Source organism: Furipterus horrens, unplaced genomic scaffold (genome assembly GCF_987537825.1).
Source record: "Furipterus horrens unplaced genomic scaffold, mFurHor1.1.pri manual_scaffold_5, whole genome shotgun sequence".
In the NCBI taxonomy this organism is placed as follows: domain Eukaryota; kingdom Metazoa; phylum Chordata; class Mammalia; order Chiroptera; family Furipteridae; genus Furipterus; species Furipterus horrens.
In genome coordinates, this window is record NW_028327175.1 from 134,217,253 (window position 1) to 134,231,591 (window position 14,339).

The 14,339-nt window shown below is 34.8% G+C and overlaps 1 protein-coding gene across 1 annotated transcript in view; it reads left to right on the forward strand.

Annotated features, from left to right (window-relative positions):
* HPSE2 (heparanase 2 (inactive)) overlaps window positions 1-14,339 on the forward strand; it is a 631,267-nt gene that overhangs the window by 256,934 nt on the left and 359,994 nt on the right. The window lies entirely within an intron of this gene.

The following is a 14,339-nucleotide window of genomic DNA, read 5'->3' on the forward strand; positions in this document are numbered from 1 at the left end:
TTATTTTTCATCACCTTGAATACTTCTTGCCAGCCTCTTCTTGCCTGCAAACTTTCTTTTGAGAAATCAGCTGATAGTCTTATTGGCACCCCTCTGTAGGTAACTCTCTTCTTTTCTCTTGCTGCTTTTAAGATTCTCTTTTTATCTTTAACCTTTGGCATTTTAATTATGATGTGTCTTGGTGTGGTCCCATTTGGATCTAGCTTGTTTGGAACTCTCTGTGCTTTTTGGACTTGTATGTCTATTTCCTTGGCCAAATTTGGGGAATTTTCCTTCATTATTTTTCACATAGCTTTCAATTTCTTGCTCTTCCTCTTCTCCTTCTGGCATCCCTATGATTTGGATGTTGGCACATTTAAAGTCGTCCCAGAGATTCCTAAGCCTCTCTTCATTTTTTTCAATTCTTGTTTCTTCATTCTGTACTGGTTGACTGTTTTTTTCTTCCTTATGTTCCAAAGCATTGATTTGAACCCAGGTTTTCTTCCCTTCACCATTGGTTTTGTGTGGATTTTTCTTTGTTTCATTTAGTGTAGCCTTCACTTCTTTACATATGCGTTTGCCATACTTAAGCATATCTATCAAGCCTGTGGGCATCTTTATCACCAGTATTTTGAACTCTACATCTGTTAGGTTGGCTATCTCCTCATTTGTTAGGTTGACTGTCTCCTCATTGCTTAGTTCTCCCACTGGAACCTTGATCCATTCCCCCTTTTGGGACATCTCTGTCTCCTCATCTTGACAGGCTCCTGTCTCTCTTTTTTCTTGATGAGTCTGGTTAAAAGCTTGTCAACTTTGTTAATCTTTTCAAGGAATCAACTCCTCGATTTATTCATCCTTTGAATTGTTCTTTTAGTCTCTATGTCATTTAATTCTGCTCTTATCTTGATTATTTCCTTCCTTCTGCTTGTTCTAGGCTTTGTTGTTGTTTCTCTAGTTCTTGTAGATGTAAGGTTAGGTTGTTTATTTGAGGTTTTTCTATCCTTTTTAGGTAGGCCTGTATTGCTATGATCTTCTGTCTCAGGACTGCCTTTGCTGTATTCCTTAGGTTTGGGGCTGTGGTGTGTTCATTTTCATTTGTTTCCAGAAACTTTTTTGATTTGTTCCCTGATATCATTGTTAACCCACTTATTTTTTAGTAGCATCTTATTCAGTCTCCATGAATTTGAGTGATTTTGGGTTTTTTCTTGAGGTTGATTTCTAGTTTCAAGCCATTGTAATCTGAGGTGCTTGATATAATTTCAATTTTCTTGAATTTGTTGAGGCTTGTTTTGTGTCCTACCATGTTGTGTTTCTTTGGAAATGTTCCATGTGCACTTGAAAAGAATGTATATTTCGCTTCTTTGGGGTGAAAGTTTCTGTATATATCAATTCAATCCATTTGATCTGGAGTTTTGTTCAATGCCACAATTTCCTTGTTTCTTTGCTTGGAATATCTGTCCATTGTTGACAATGGGGTGTTAAAATCCCCTACTATGAGTGTATTGCTGTCAATATCCTTCTTGAAGTCCTTCAAGATTTTCCTTATATATTTGGGTGCTTCTATGCTGGGTGCATATATGTTTGCAAGGGTTATATCTATTTGATGGATTGTTCCCTTAAGTATTATGAACTATCCTTCTTTATCTCTTTTTATGGCCTTTGTTGTAGAATCTATTTTGTCTGATAGAAGTATTTCTACCCCTAGTTTTTTTTTTTTTTTTTATGTCTGTTTGCTTGAAATATTTCTTTCCATCCCTTCACTTTCAGTCTGTGTAGATCTTTTGTTCTGAGATGGGTCTTTTTTAGACAGCATATATGTGGGTCATTTTTCTTATTCATTCAGCTACTCTATGTCTTTTGATTGGTGCATTTAATCCATTTACATTTAACGTTATTTTTGATAGGCACTTATTCATTGTCATTTTCTCCCTTCTTACCTGTGTTCCTCTCTATCTCTCTTTGTTTCTTCAGCTTCTTAAAGCAGACCGATTAGGATCTCTTGCAATGTTGGTTTGGTGGAGATATATTCTTTTAGCTTTCTTTTGTCTTGGAAACTCCTTATTTCACCTTCCATTTTTGTTTATTTCTGCTGTTATTTTGATTTCTATCTTTCTTATGGTTTAATTTCCTCCTTCTTAGCGTCTTAAGATACAACCTTATGCCATTGATTTTATGCCTTTTTCTTTTTATGGTACAAGCATTTAAGGCTATTCATTTCTTTTAAGGACCACCTTATCTGCATGTTCATTTTCCTTTTTAATTCAGTACAATATTTTTTTTCTAATTATGCTTTCTCTTTCTTTTACTTAAAGGTGTGTTCTTTAGTTTCCATATAATTTGAGAATTTCCCAGATACTATATTGCTGCTGATATGCAGGTTTAATACAATGGCTACCAAAATCCCAGCAAGATATAAGGAAAAATTTTTTTCTAAAAATTTTTATGGTAAGGCAAAGGACAGAGGATAGTTACCAGTTTTGAAAAGAAGAATAAATTGAGGGAAATTAGTCTACCTAACTTAAAGTTTTATTATATCACTACAGTAATCAAGAATGTGTATTGTTGCCAGAAGGATAAACACCTAGATCACAGGGACATAATAGATAACCCAGAAATAGACTCATGTGAATATGACCAAATAATCTTTATTTTACTTCTAATTTTGAACACATTTTAGACTTACAAATAAAGCTGCAAAAATAATACAGAGAATTTTGAATACCTCTCTCCCAGCTTCCGCTTATGTTAATATTGTTTATAACCAACGTACAATGATTAAAACTAAGAAATTATAATTTATACAATTCCAATTTTACCAGTATTCCCACTAATGTTACTTTTCTGTTCCAAAGAATCCTATCCAGAATTCAACATTATATTTATTTACTAATTCTTCTTAGTCTCCTTTAGTTTGTAAAGCCTCAATTTTTCCTTGTTTTCCATGGCCTGACCACACTTCTTAAAAATAAACTTTTTACTTTAGGCAGTTCTGGATTTACAGAAAAATTACAAAGATAGTACCTGGAATTCCCATATATATTATACCCAGTTTCTCTTACTATTAATATCTTACATTAGTATAATATATTTATTATAATTAATAAACCAATACTGATAAATTATTATATTATTAGCTGAAGTCCATGCTTCCTTCACATGTCCTTAGGTTTTTACCTAATGTTCTTTTTCTGTACAAGAATCCCATCCAGGATACCACATTACATTTAGTCATCATGCTTCCTTTGGCTCTTGGCTATAAGTTTCTCAGACTTTCCTTGTTTTTAATGACCTTAACAGCAGTAAAGTATTTTGTAGAATGTCCCTAATTTGGGATATCTTTGATATTTTTCTCATGATTAGACTGGGGTTATGTGTTTTTGACAAGAAGACTATAGAAGTAAAGTGCCATTTTTATCACATAGTATCAAGGATATATACTATCAACATGACTTATCCCTGTTGTTGATCTTGAGCACCTGGCTGAGGTGACATTTGTTAGGTTTCTCCACTGTGGAGTTACTTCCTTCCTTGTTTATATTGTGCTCTTTGGAAAGAAGTTATTATTTATAGCCCACATTTAAAGAGTGAGGAGTATGCTCTATCACCATGAGGATGGGTTATCTCTATAAATTATTTGAAATTCTTCTGAAGGAGAGATCTGTCTCTTCTCCCTATTTATAATTTATTCAATCACTTATTTATATCAGCGTGGACTTAGGGATATTTGTTTTATACTATTGGTTATAATTCAATACCAGTTTATTTAATTGCTTAATATGGATCATATATTTAAATGTAAAATGCAAAACTATACAACTTCAGAAGAAAATATAAGAGAAATATCTATGAGGCCTTAGTTTGGTGATGAGTTTTAGATATTACACCAAAAGCCTGATTCATGAAAGAAAAATCGATGTTAGACTTTATTGACATTAAGAACATCTGCTCAGCAAAAGATGCCATAAAGAGAATGAAAAGCAAGCCACAAATTGAAAGAAAATATTTGCAAAGCAGCGTATATCTGATAAGGGACTTATACTCAAAATATACAAAGAACTCTATAAAAGTCAACAATAAGAAAAATAAAAAACCCAGCTCCACCCTCAGAGTTAAGCTGAGGAGCTGGGGTGGGAAGAGAGCCAGTGGTCTGATTGTAAATAAAGTTGGGACCTTTTTTAAAAAAAAGAAGAAGAATCCCAACCAAGCTAAAATATAAGCAAAAGATATGAATAGACACCCCATCAAAGAAATTATACAGATATCAATAAGCATATGAAAAGATACTCAACACCATTTGTTATTAGGGTATTGAAAAGGAATGCAAAGTACTTTTTCTTTGAAAGACAGTTTGACAGAATCTAAAAAACAAAAACAAACAAAGCAAACAACCAGAACAGGAACAGAACCATAGGTATGGGGATCTTTTGGAGGGTTATCAGCTTGGTGGGGGGAAGGGGGGAATGGGGGAAATGGTTCAGAGATCAAGAAGCATAATTGGTAGGAACAAAATAGACAGGGGGAAGTTAAGAACAGTATAGGAAATGATGAAGCTGAAGAACTTACATGCAGGACCCATGGACATGAACTAAGGGGGAGATTGTTGAAGAGAAGGCAGGTACTGAGCAGAGGGGGGCAAAGGGAAAAAATTGGGACAACTGTAACATATAATCAATAAAATATATTTTTTTAAAAAGCTAAACATAGTCTTACCATACAATTTAACAGTCATACTTACAGGTATTTACTCAACTGATAGGAAATTTTCTGTCCACAAAAAAACCCTGCATATGAATGTTTATAGCAGTTTTATATATAATTTCTCAAAACTGGAAGCAACCAAGATGCCCTCCAGTAAGTGAATATATAAACAAATATGGCACATCCATACAGTAGAATGATTCAGTGATTAAAATAAATGTTATTAAGTCACAAATGATGTGGATGCATCCTGAATGCATATTGGTAAGTGAAAGAAGTCAGTCTGAAAAACGCTATGCTCTGTATCATTCCAAATCTCTAGATTCCATAATTTCTACCTTCTTTGCTTTCTCTTACTTTCTTGCCAGCTCAGTAATTTTACAAGATATTTTTACATTTTATTCAGAATTTATTTTTTCATGCAAGTTAAGTGATGTTTAGGGTATGTATTTTAATTTGCTGTCTGATTAGAAATGCAATCCAGACATTTTCTTTTAATATTTAGTATTCTAGCTCATGACTTTCTTGTAATTTAACTCTCTAAATGCAGCTGTTTGCATGGAATGCATACCCTTTCATCTTCAGGAAGAAGGGATATCTTTTATAACTTTGTCACTGTGTGGCAGTTACTTAATCTTTTTAAGTCTCATTCTAAAAATGAGGATGATAACAATGCTACTTCATAGTATTATTTGCAAGAATTAAATAAGATAATGTATATTAAGTACTTAGAGCAGTGTATGGCATTTGTTAAATACTCAGGTTAGCTACTCACCTCTTCCCTACTCCAGGAGAGATGACAGCTCTATAAGGCTTAACAACAAAAATAAAGTGTTAATGGCTTTGTCAACAATGTACTTCTCACTTCTGTCACAGAAGTTAGTCACAATTCTTGGCTTCAGGGATAATTAAAATCATTCAGGGGGAACAAGAGACTTGTCATAAGGCAATTTATTTTCATTGTCAGTTAACTGGTTGATGAATTAGTTTGTGATTTTTGGAAGTAGGAACTGAAACTCAACTCAGTTGTGAATATCTTGTTTTTTCCTATATTGATCTGCAAAGGATAGAGAGGGTTCTTTTGTTCAAGAAACATCTGAGAATTTATAAATTTGGAGAATAAAATAAAAGTTCATATTTGTTTATTTCTGGTAGATTTCCCATGCTTACTCCCATGCCTTGCACGTGATAAACACTTAGTGAATATTTGCTGAATTAAGTAGAAGATAGATTTAGTGGTATCAGGATTTATGAAATAATTTTATTCCAGATGTACTCCAAAGTTCATTTAGGATCTTTGGGATTGTAATGGGGCATTGGTTGTAATATTACATCATAACCTTTGATAGTCAAATATTTGGATAATGCAAGAGATACAGTGCACCTAATCCTGGCGGGGGGAGGGGATAGGCTCTCATTTTCTGATAATGTTTATTTACTTAAATTTTTCTTTTTTTTTCATTTCATTTAATTTTAAGAAGAATATTTTTCAACATTTTGTTCATCTTTATTTTATGTTTCCCACCCTAGTTTTATGTCTGAAAGATTTGTGACCAAATGCTAGAAGTATAAATAACTTTTCCACACTCTCAATTTAAGAATTTAAGAACTATTGCCCTGGCCAGTGCAGCTCACTTGGTTGGAGTGTTGTCCATAACTGAAAGGTTGTGGGTTGGATTCCCTTTCAGGGCACACACCTAGGTTGCAGGTTTGATCCCTGTTCTTGTCATGTATGATCCCCATTCCAGGCACATATAGGAGACAGTCAATTGATATTCCTTTCTCACATCGATGTTTCTCTCTGTCCCTAAAAGCAATGAAAGGATGTAACAACTAAATTATTACTTACGTTTCATGAATCAGTTAGAAATAAATGTCCTACATCTGTGGGTTTCAACTGCACTGATTTATATGATTTGAATTATTTATTCAGTTTAGTTTTAATCCTTTCCTGCTTATGGGATCATTTTGAAACTTTGATGAGCTGCTATTCAAAATAATTTCCATTGGCTATTGCTTTAATTTGGATATGGTTCTCCTTTTCTGTTTGTTTGTTTCTTCTTGAGTTCAATTGATATTTAAATACTTTGATGGAGTGACCAGATGAGTATTTTTATTTAATTTCTTTTTTTATTGTTGTTCTATTACAGTTGTCCCAAATTTTCTCCCCTTGCTCTCCGTTGCTCCCCCCTCCCCAGTCAATCCCCACTCTGTTGTCTGTCCATGAGTCATTTATACTAGTTCCTTGACTAGGTCCTTCCCCTACTTACCCCACTTCTCCCCTTCCCCCTCCCCAGAGGAGTTTTAAATGTAGTCCTATTAGTAAAATAGCCATGTCAAAAGCATACCCTCTAATCACCCTGTGCACACAGCAAAAAAATATTCTAGCTATTAGGATGCCCTTGGATTGGTGTCCCTTTTAAAACCCAAATGAGCCAGAACTGCCATTTATTAACATTATTCTTTATATGAAGGTTTTTTTCCTTTTATTTTGTTTCATTTGTTTTTTCTTATCTACTAAATTAATTTTAATTACATCTTATAACAATGCCACACTAATATGAAAAAAAATTTAATTAAAAAAACAGGAGAACTCAATTTATCCAAATATAGATCAACTCATTTCATTTTTCTCTGTTCTTTTATAACTTTTATATACATGTATGCACATTTTTGTATAGTTGAAATCATAATGCACAAGCAGTTGGATCATGTCTCTTCACTTAGCATCATGCATACATATTTTCTCATAATATCATCTACTCCTTATAATGATGTCAGTGGCTTCTTAATTCTCTGTTAGGTTTTTTACCACTTTTTAACTGTTGAACATTTAGAATTTTTTGCATTTTTTTCTACTACAGTCAGTAATTCCATAAATCATCTAATCAAATACTTTATTTCTTTTTCATAATTATTTCTTAAATATAAATCCCCAGAAGTGAGGTTATTGGGTCAAAACATTATTAAAAATAATCGCTTATATGTCTTCAGTTCTTCCCATGTGCCAGGTTGTGAGTGGAGAAGGTCTTTACCTGAATTTAATTTAATCTTTACAAAAAACCTGTCAGATTGCTACATATTATCTTTATTTTACAGAATAGATAATTGTGTTAAACAACCTAACTAAACAGGCACTGAAACGCTGCCAATCTGAAACTGGAGACTGCAGCTCTGAACCGCTATGTGAGTCTCATGTTCTGGATGTTTTCATTAACTTGTAAGCAGTTCTCCACCCTGCCCTGTCCATCCACCGAAGCTGTGACCCTTAGACAAGGTTATGCATTCCTCTCCCACTCCCCTCACGGCACCCTCCTCTCAGCTTTGTTAATTTAATAAAAGCAAAAGACATCTCATAATTAATGTAAAATTTTGGAGCTAGAAGGGAACTCCTGAAATATTGTTTTATTGATTACCAAACTGAGGTTCAAAGGAGTGAAGTCATTTGTCCAGGACCAACTTGGGATACTTGATTCCCTGGGCTGGTGCCTTTGCCATGTGCTTTGCTGCCATCCAGCTGCTTGCGTCTTCCTTTTTGTTCCCTTTCTTGTTCTCGCTTGGTCCTTGCCTGCAGATACCAATAATATTGTGGAGCAAACCCAAGAATAAAAATTTAAGAACCAGAACAAACCCAACTATATGACTGAGTCAACCTCATTTCCAGTTCATTTTTACCGAGGAAGGGGCAAAAGAAAAAAATCTAAAACAAAAAGCCTTGTTGTCTCAAAAGAGAAAGGGATTGATATGAGAAGACTGGTATCATCGAAGAGGAAACCAATTCTGAGAACGTGGCTTCAAGTGACTAGTTTTCACATATCCTTTAAGCGATTCCAGATCAAAAGAAGTATTGAATTTAATTGGCTTCCCACAATTCTTTGTTTTTGTTGAAGAAATGCCTTGTTCATAGTTAACAAGAGATTTACTAAGGCCTTATGGATTGTAGAGAAACAATTCATTTGATTGTTTCAGTGTGTTTATGCCAGTCGGTTTGAGGAGAAGAAAAGGAGAGGATAATTGAGCACTTAATATGTGCCCAATTTGTGTTTACCTTACCTTCACTTATATAATCCTCAAACAGAGGATGCTATTTATTCCCATTTTACAGGAGAGAAAACTGGAGTTCAGAGAATTTTACTACTTACTCAAAGCCACAATAGATAATTAAGAAGTGAGATGATATCTGTCTGATTTTCACTATGGTTTCTTCTGTCACTGAAGCTCACTGTTATTTTTTCTTAACTTCCTAGTACAAAAATTGGGATAGTCAATTACAATTACAATTTTTAAGTAAGCAGAAAAAAATATTCATTTCTGATTTTAGAAAAGGCAATTTTTGAATAGTGGCTCTAAGAGTTATTCAGAAACAAGTTTCTTAACTATGAGAATGTAAGTAATCAGACTCCATCAACAGACTTCCGTGGAAAATAAATGTACAGATAGTGGAAAGGTGAATCTATTTATTAACTTTCTTTCAAGGTTGATTACCATGCACTGCTGGGCTTTCTTTGGAACTTATTTTAATGTGTACATGTTTGTGTGTGCTTGTGTACATGTGTGTTTAAAGGCCTGTCTTTATTAATTTCTGCAACTAGTCTTTTTTGTGTGTTCGCATTTTCCTTTTTAAATTGCTTTAGTTGTATTTTCCCAGCATCATATTGTTTTCACCAAGGCTTACATTTCCTGTTTGCCAAAGGATACATTTGCACCAAGTTTGGCAAATGCTTGTCTTTTATCCCCCACCCCATGCAGCTTCTTTTTCTCTTCCTTTGGTAGATTCTCCCTTTAGATCATCAAGACTGCATAATTTATGGCCCTCCTCCCTTTCTACATTTTTTTGTTTTGTTGTTCTTTTCTGGTCTGCCGAATTGTTTTCCTTGAAACTCACCCTTGTGAATATTTCTGCATAAATCCCAATTTACTTTTGAACTCCTGCCACACCTCATATGCTTTCTTCTCTGAGCCTATGGCTTTCATAATGCCTCTCTGTCTATTCTTCCTGATCCCCATTTACTAGACTCACTGATCCTGTACTGTCCACATGGTTCACATTTTTTTAAACCAGAAACATCTGCATGGGAAGGAGATGCTAATAATAAATAATTAAATTTAGCACTTTCCCTGTCTTAGACCTTTTTACCCATGTTACTCAGTTCTCTCACACAACAACTGAGCTAGTGGGTAATATCAGTATTTTTCCCCACAGCAGAAACAGAGTGGGCTAATGACTTGAAGAAAGTGAGGTAAATCGATATTCAACCCTGGAATTCATGCAATATTAAAGCTGACATTATGATTCCTAGCTTTGACCTAAAAAAATTAACTTATACTGTATGTTTGTGTTCTATAGAGCATTATCAGAGGTCATTTGGTACATTTTTTGATACAGGAAAACTTGTTTATAATCATAATCATTTGGAATTTGTGACTTTTTTGTTAGCCAGTACTGAAGCATTCCTTTGTGCTATCACTATAAATTTACAGAAAACTGCAAACCATACATAGTCTCTGCATTGCCTCCTTTGGAAAACAAAAGATTGAGAAGGATTTGACCATCTTGTCTGTTCTATATGAATATGACTAATTGCAAATTAGACCCATTGAGATTTGGAAACTGTTTTTAAGCAGCTAGTTATACAATTATATCTTCCAAATTCATGATTAAATCTATCACTCTCTTGCTTTAAAAAATTGGCTTCCCATTCTCTGCTGAATTAAGGAAGTGTTCTAGCAGCCATACCTGGCTGGCTTTTCATTAAATATGTACATCTTGTGCTTTTCTGATCCTTTCAACAAGTCCCTTCCTTCTCCCTAATCTTCACTCTTGATAAGTCTGCTCATCAGGCCATTCCAGTATCTAGCACTAAACTTGGATTATGTTAGGAACTTGTGTTCATTCAACTCTTTGTTGAATGGATGAATCTCAAAAACCTGCCTAAGGAATCCTTTTATTTCTCTCCTTTGAACCTTAACTCTGCAGGAGCTTCCCTAGAAGGAAGCTTCTCTTAGTAGGCCTTATATCTGAGTCCTTAGCATGCATCTCTCCTGTCCCCTAATAGACCTTTCACTGCCTCTGGCTAGAAATTATGTATTTCTCTGTGTTAAGGCCTCATACATAATAGATGCTCTATAAATTTATATGGAGTTGGGCATATGTGAAAGTAATAAATCTTTATTAAATTTATTCTAGATTATATTGTCATGCCTTTTATTTAGTCCAAGCAAGTGAGGTTTTGCTGTATGTGTTTTGCATGAATCTGCGTATATAATTATGTATAAAATATACACATATTTATAGCATTTCTTCCTCAGTCTTGTTTTTGAAAAACTATGCAGCAAGAGATTTATGATCAAGAAGTATAAGAACTCATGGCAAAAAGTCTTAGAAGGAATAAACTGATCTATAAATGTCTTTATAAAATTCTTTATTTTGTATATCTTATTATTGATACCTCAAAAGAAACCTTTCAGATTCTTTTTATCATACACTTTTAACAAGATACTCATAAACTGATTATGCTTTTTTCACACAAGAGGATATTCATTTTTTCTATAACTGGTCTTACACCTAAACTTTCAACACCTTTCAGGTTGTATGCTCTGTTTTCAAGTTTCACCACGATCCCAGAGGTTTAAATAACTCTGATACTTTAAATGGAAACACAAACAAGCCAACAAACATAAAACTATGTATAGGTTTAAATTAATAAACTCTGAAGCTGAGTAGGCATTTCCCAGTGCTCCTAGGCCTTAGCTCTGTCCATACCAAAGTATTATTTTTAGCCTCTATTCTACATATTTTAGCTTCTTTTCCCCCAACAAATTGAGCAGTTTCTAATTGCTGGATTTACCTTCTATTGTTTCCTTTATATACTTTGAGGCAGCCTGGCAAAAATTTCTATTTCTGCTCTGCCAACATTTTTACTTTTTAAAAATTCCCAATACCACCCTTCTTTTTCTGGAGTACCCCCAAATCAGTTGTTCATCATTTGCATCTCTGAGTAATTGTGTGTGCAGAATTTGGCACCTATCAAACCCTTCTCATCACCTCTCCTAAATTCACTTGCTCTAAAGCACCAGCAAACAATGTAGATACTTCATTGCAGATTTTCTGAAGAAGCAGAGGAGAGAGTTTGTATCTCATTCATTCCACAGTCAACTCCTTCAAAATCCCTGTCAGATATTCTTACCCTTTAAAGTTTCTCATTAGCCTTGCAACTATTAAGAATTTTCTTCCCTTATTTTTTTCCTCCATGAACTACTCAGCTTTCTTGGCTCTTTTCTGTATTAGGTTTTCTATGAGAAATTCTTTGTTTATCATCACTTACTATGCAAAGTTATTGAGGTTAGTTATAGTTCCTACTTGCAAACATATATCTAAATTCATCACGGGGTTCAAGAAAACAAATGAACAAAAACACTAAAGGACCTTAGTAGTAGAATTGTCTCATTCCAGACTCTAAGCATGTAAAATATTATTTCAATTAAGTTCTGTGCTCTCCCCAAAAGAAGCTGCCTTATCGTTTTCTAAGAGAAGAAACAATTCTCTATATTATTGTTATGTCTAATCTCTCCAATAGGATTGGCTTAAATTGAACATATTTTAGAATATATTCATTGGAAAAGGAAAGGTACACAAAAATCTGCTAGAATTTTGTCTGAAGTACTAGGTGTTGTGGAGGAATTCCTGCTGAGAATATTAAATAAGACAACAAACATTAGGAGCAATATCTGGCTATTCTTATTTTTGTTCTTGTTTATTATTTTATTGTTGTAAATTTTATTAGATACCAAACTAAAATGATATGCAAGAATCTTTTAAAAACAAATATATTAGAACTCTAATGTCCAAATGAGTTTTAATTCCCTTAAAGTAGTTCTTATTAGAGGTCAGATACATACTATAGCTGTGTTTTTATCATGCTAAACATTTTTGTTAAGAGGAATTAGCTTTCAGGCAGTTATGTTAAGACATAAAAAGAAAATTAATTTTACTCTAATGTAATTAAGTTTTTATTCCAAATGTAATTAGGTAGTTTTGTTACAAACTTTGTTTACTAACTTGGCTCCAAATTGCTTTTGATTTACCACCAGTAAGAGTGTTTATTTAAAATAATGTTCAATACTGTCAACAGTAAAAATGAAGAAAAGAAAAAAAAATGTGCCAAAGGCTCAAAAGTCTAAGGAAAATCAATGGTAACAAATTTGGAATAAATGTATCATTTTCTAAATACTTGTGTGGTCTTGGGCGAATCACTTTTTTTCTTCTTGGCCTCAATTTCCTTCTTTAGTGTATGGAGGGGGTACTATCACTGATCACAGTAGAAAATCTGTAGCATATGTAAGTCAGGAGCTGAGGCAACTTGGTTGGAGCTTCAAGACAGGGAAAAGAGAGAATAAATGTTAATTAGCAGTATGATTTTATGATATACTCTTGCTCGTTTTTTAATCCATAAATTTAAATCTTAATTCTTCCAATTTGGAAAATATAATTCTTGCAACTATCATTTTATTAGGAAAGGTGGATCTAAATGTATAACTAAGAATAGGTATTGTGTTGTGTAAAACGCTGTCAGAAAGGAATGAACTATCTAGTGAATAAATGGCTAATTGTGAATTTGAATGACCCTGAAGTAGAACTCAGGAATCCAGTGTTGACTTTTTTTGTTACATTGCCTTTCAGTGATCAGAACCCAAAATTGAATGTATAATTTAATGGGCAACCAAGGCAGCTGAAATGCATTCATAAAAGATAGGAACTGGCTCCCAGAATACCTAGTAAGCGGGAGCCCGGGCTAAAGCCACAGTGTCCCTGAGAACCTCTCAGAAGCAGGAAAGAGTAGTGGAGGAAGTACAGGTTTTAGAGTCTGATATGCTCTAGGTTTATGTCCTGGCCATGACACTTACAGTTCAGTGACTTCAGTGACCTTAGTCAAGTGATCTCACTTCTTGCAACCACAGCTTTTATATCCATGTGATGAGAACAATTGTACCTACTTTGTAATCTTGTTGTCATGATAAAGTTTGTGCAAAGCATAGGCCCTCAGCAAATGGGATTTTGATTACATCATCATCGGCAGCCGTCCGACTCGAGAGACGATGGTGTAGCTTCTTACGAGTCTATCTGCACCGCCGAGAATGGTTGTGCAGTCCGACTCGGGAGTGACACGGTATCTGTCTCCTCCCGTGTTGAATCGACATCTTGAGATGACGCTGGAGTGTCCTCTCCAGTGAAGCTGAAGCTACATAGCCTGGGCAGGGTGATATGGAGGGTCTGCTGTTGCCCATGCAGCAGACCCCCCCTCTCTTCGCAGCTGAAGGGCCCAAGGGAAAGACGGAGTCAATACAGCTTGGCTTCAGGTGTGCCGCAGGAGTTGCCGGTGTTGACTACAACGTCAAACCGCCTTAGGGACTCCGACTCCGGATTTTCTGTCGGGGTTTACTCCCTTAGCCTTTCCCCTGAAGAGGTATGCCGCAAGGCAGCGGAGGTTTTTTGGAGTCAGAGTTTTCCTTCTCTGATGTGCCCTGACTGGAAGATCGAACCAGCGACACTTAGCTCGCAGGCCGACGCTCAATCCACTGAGCCAAACCAGCCAAGGGAGTTTGATTATATACCTGGGTTATATTTTGGGGCTCATGGGTATGTAATTCTAATCTATACACCC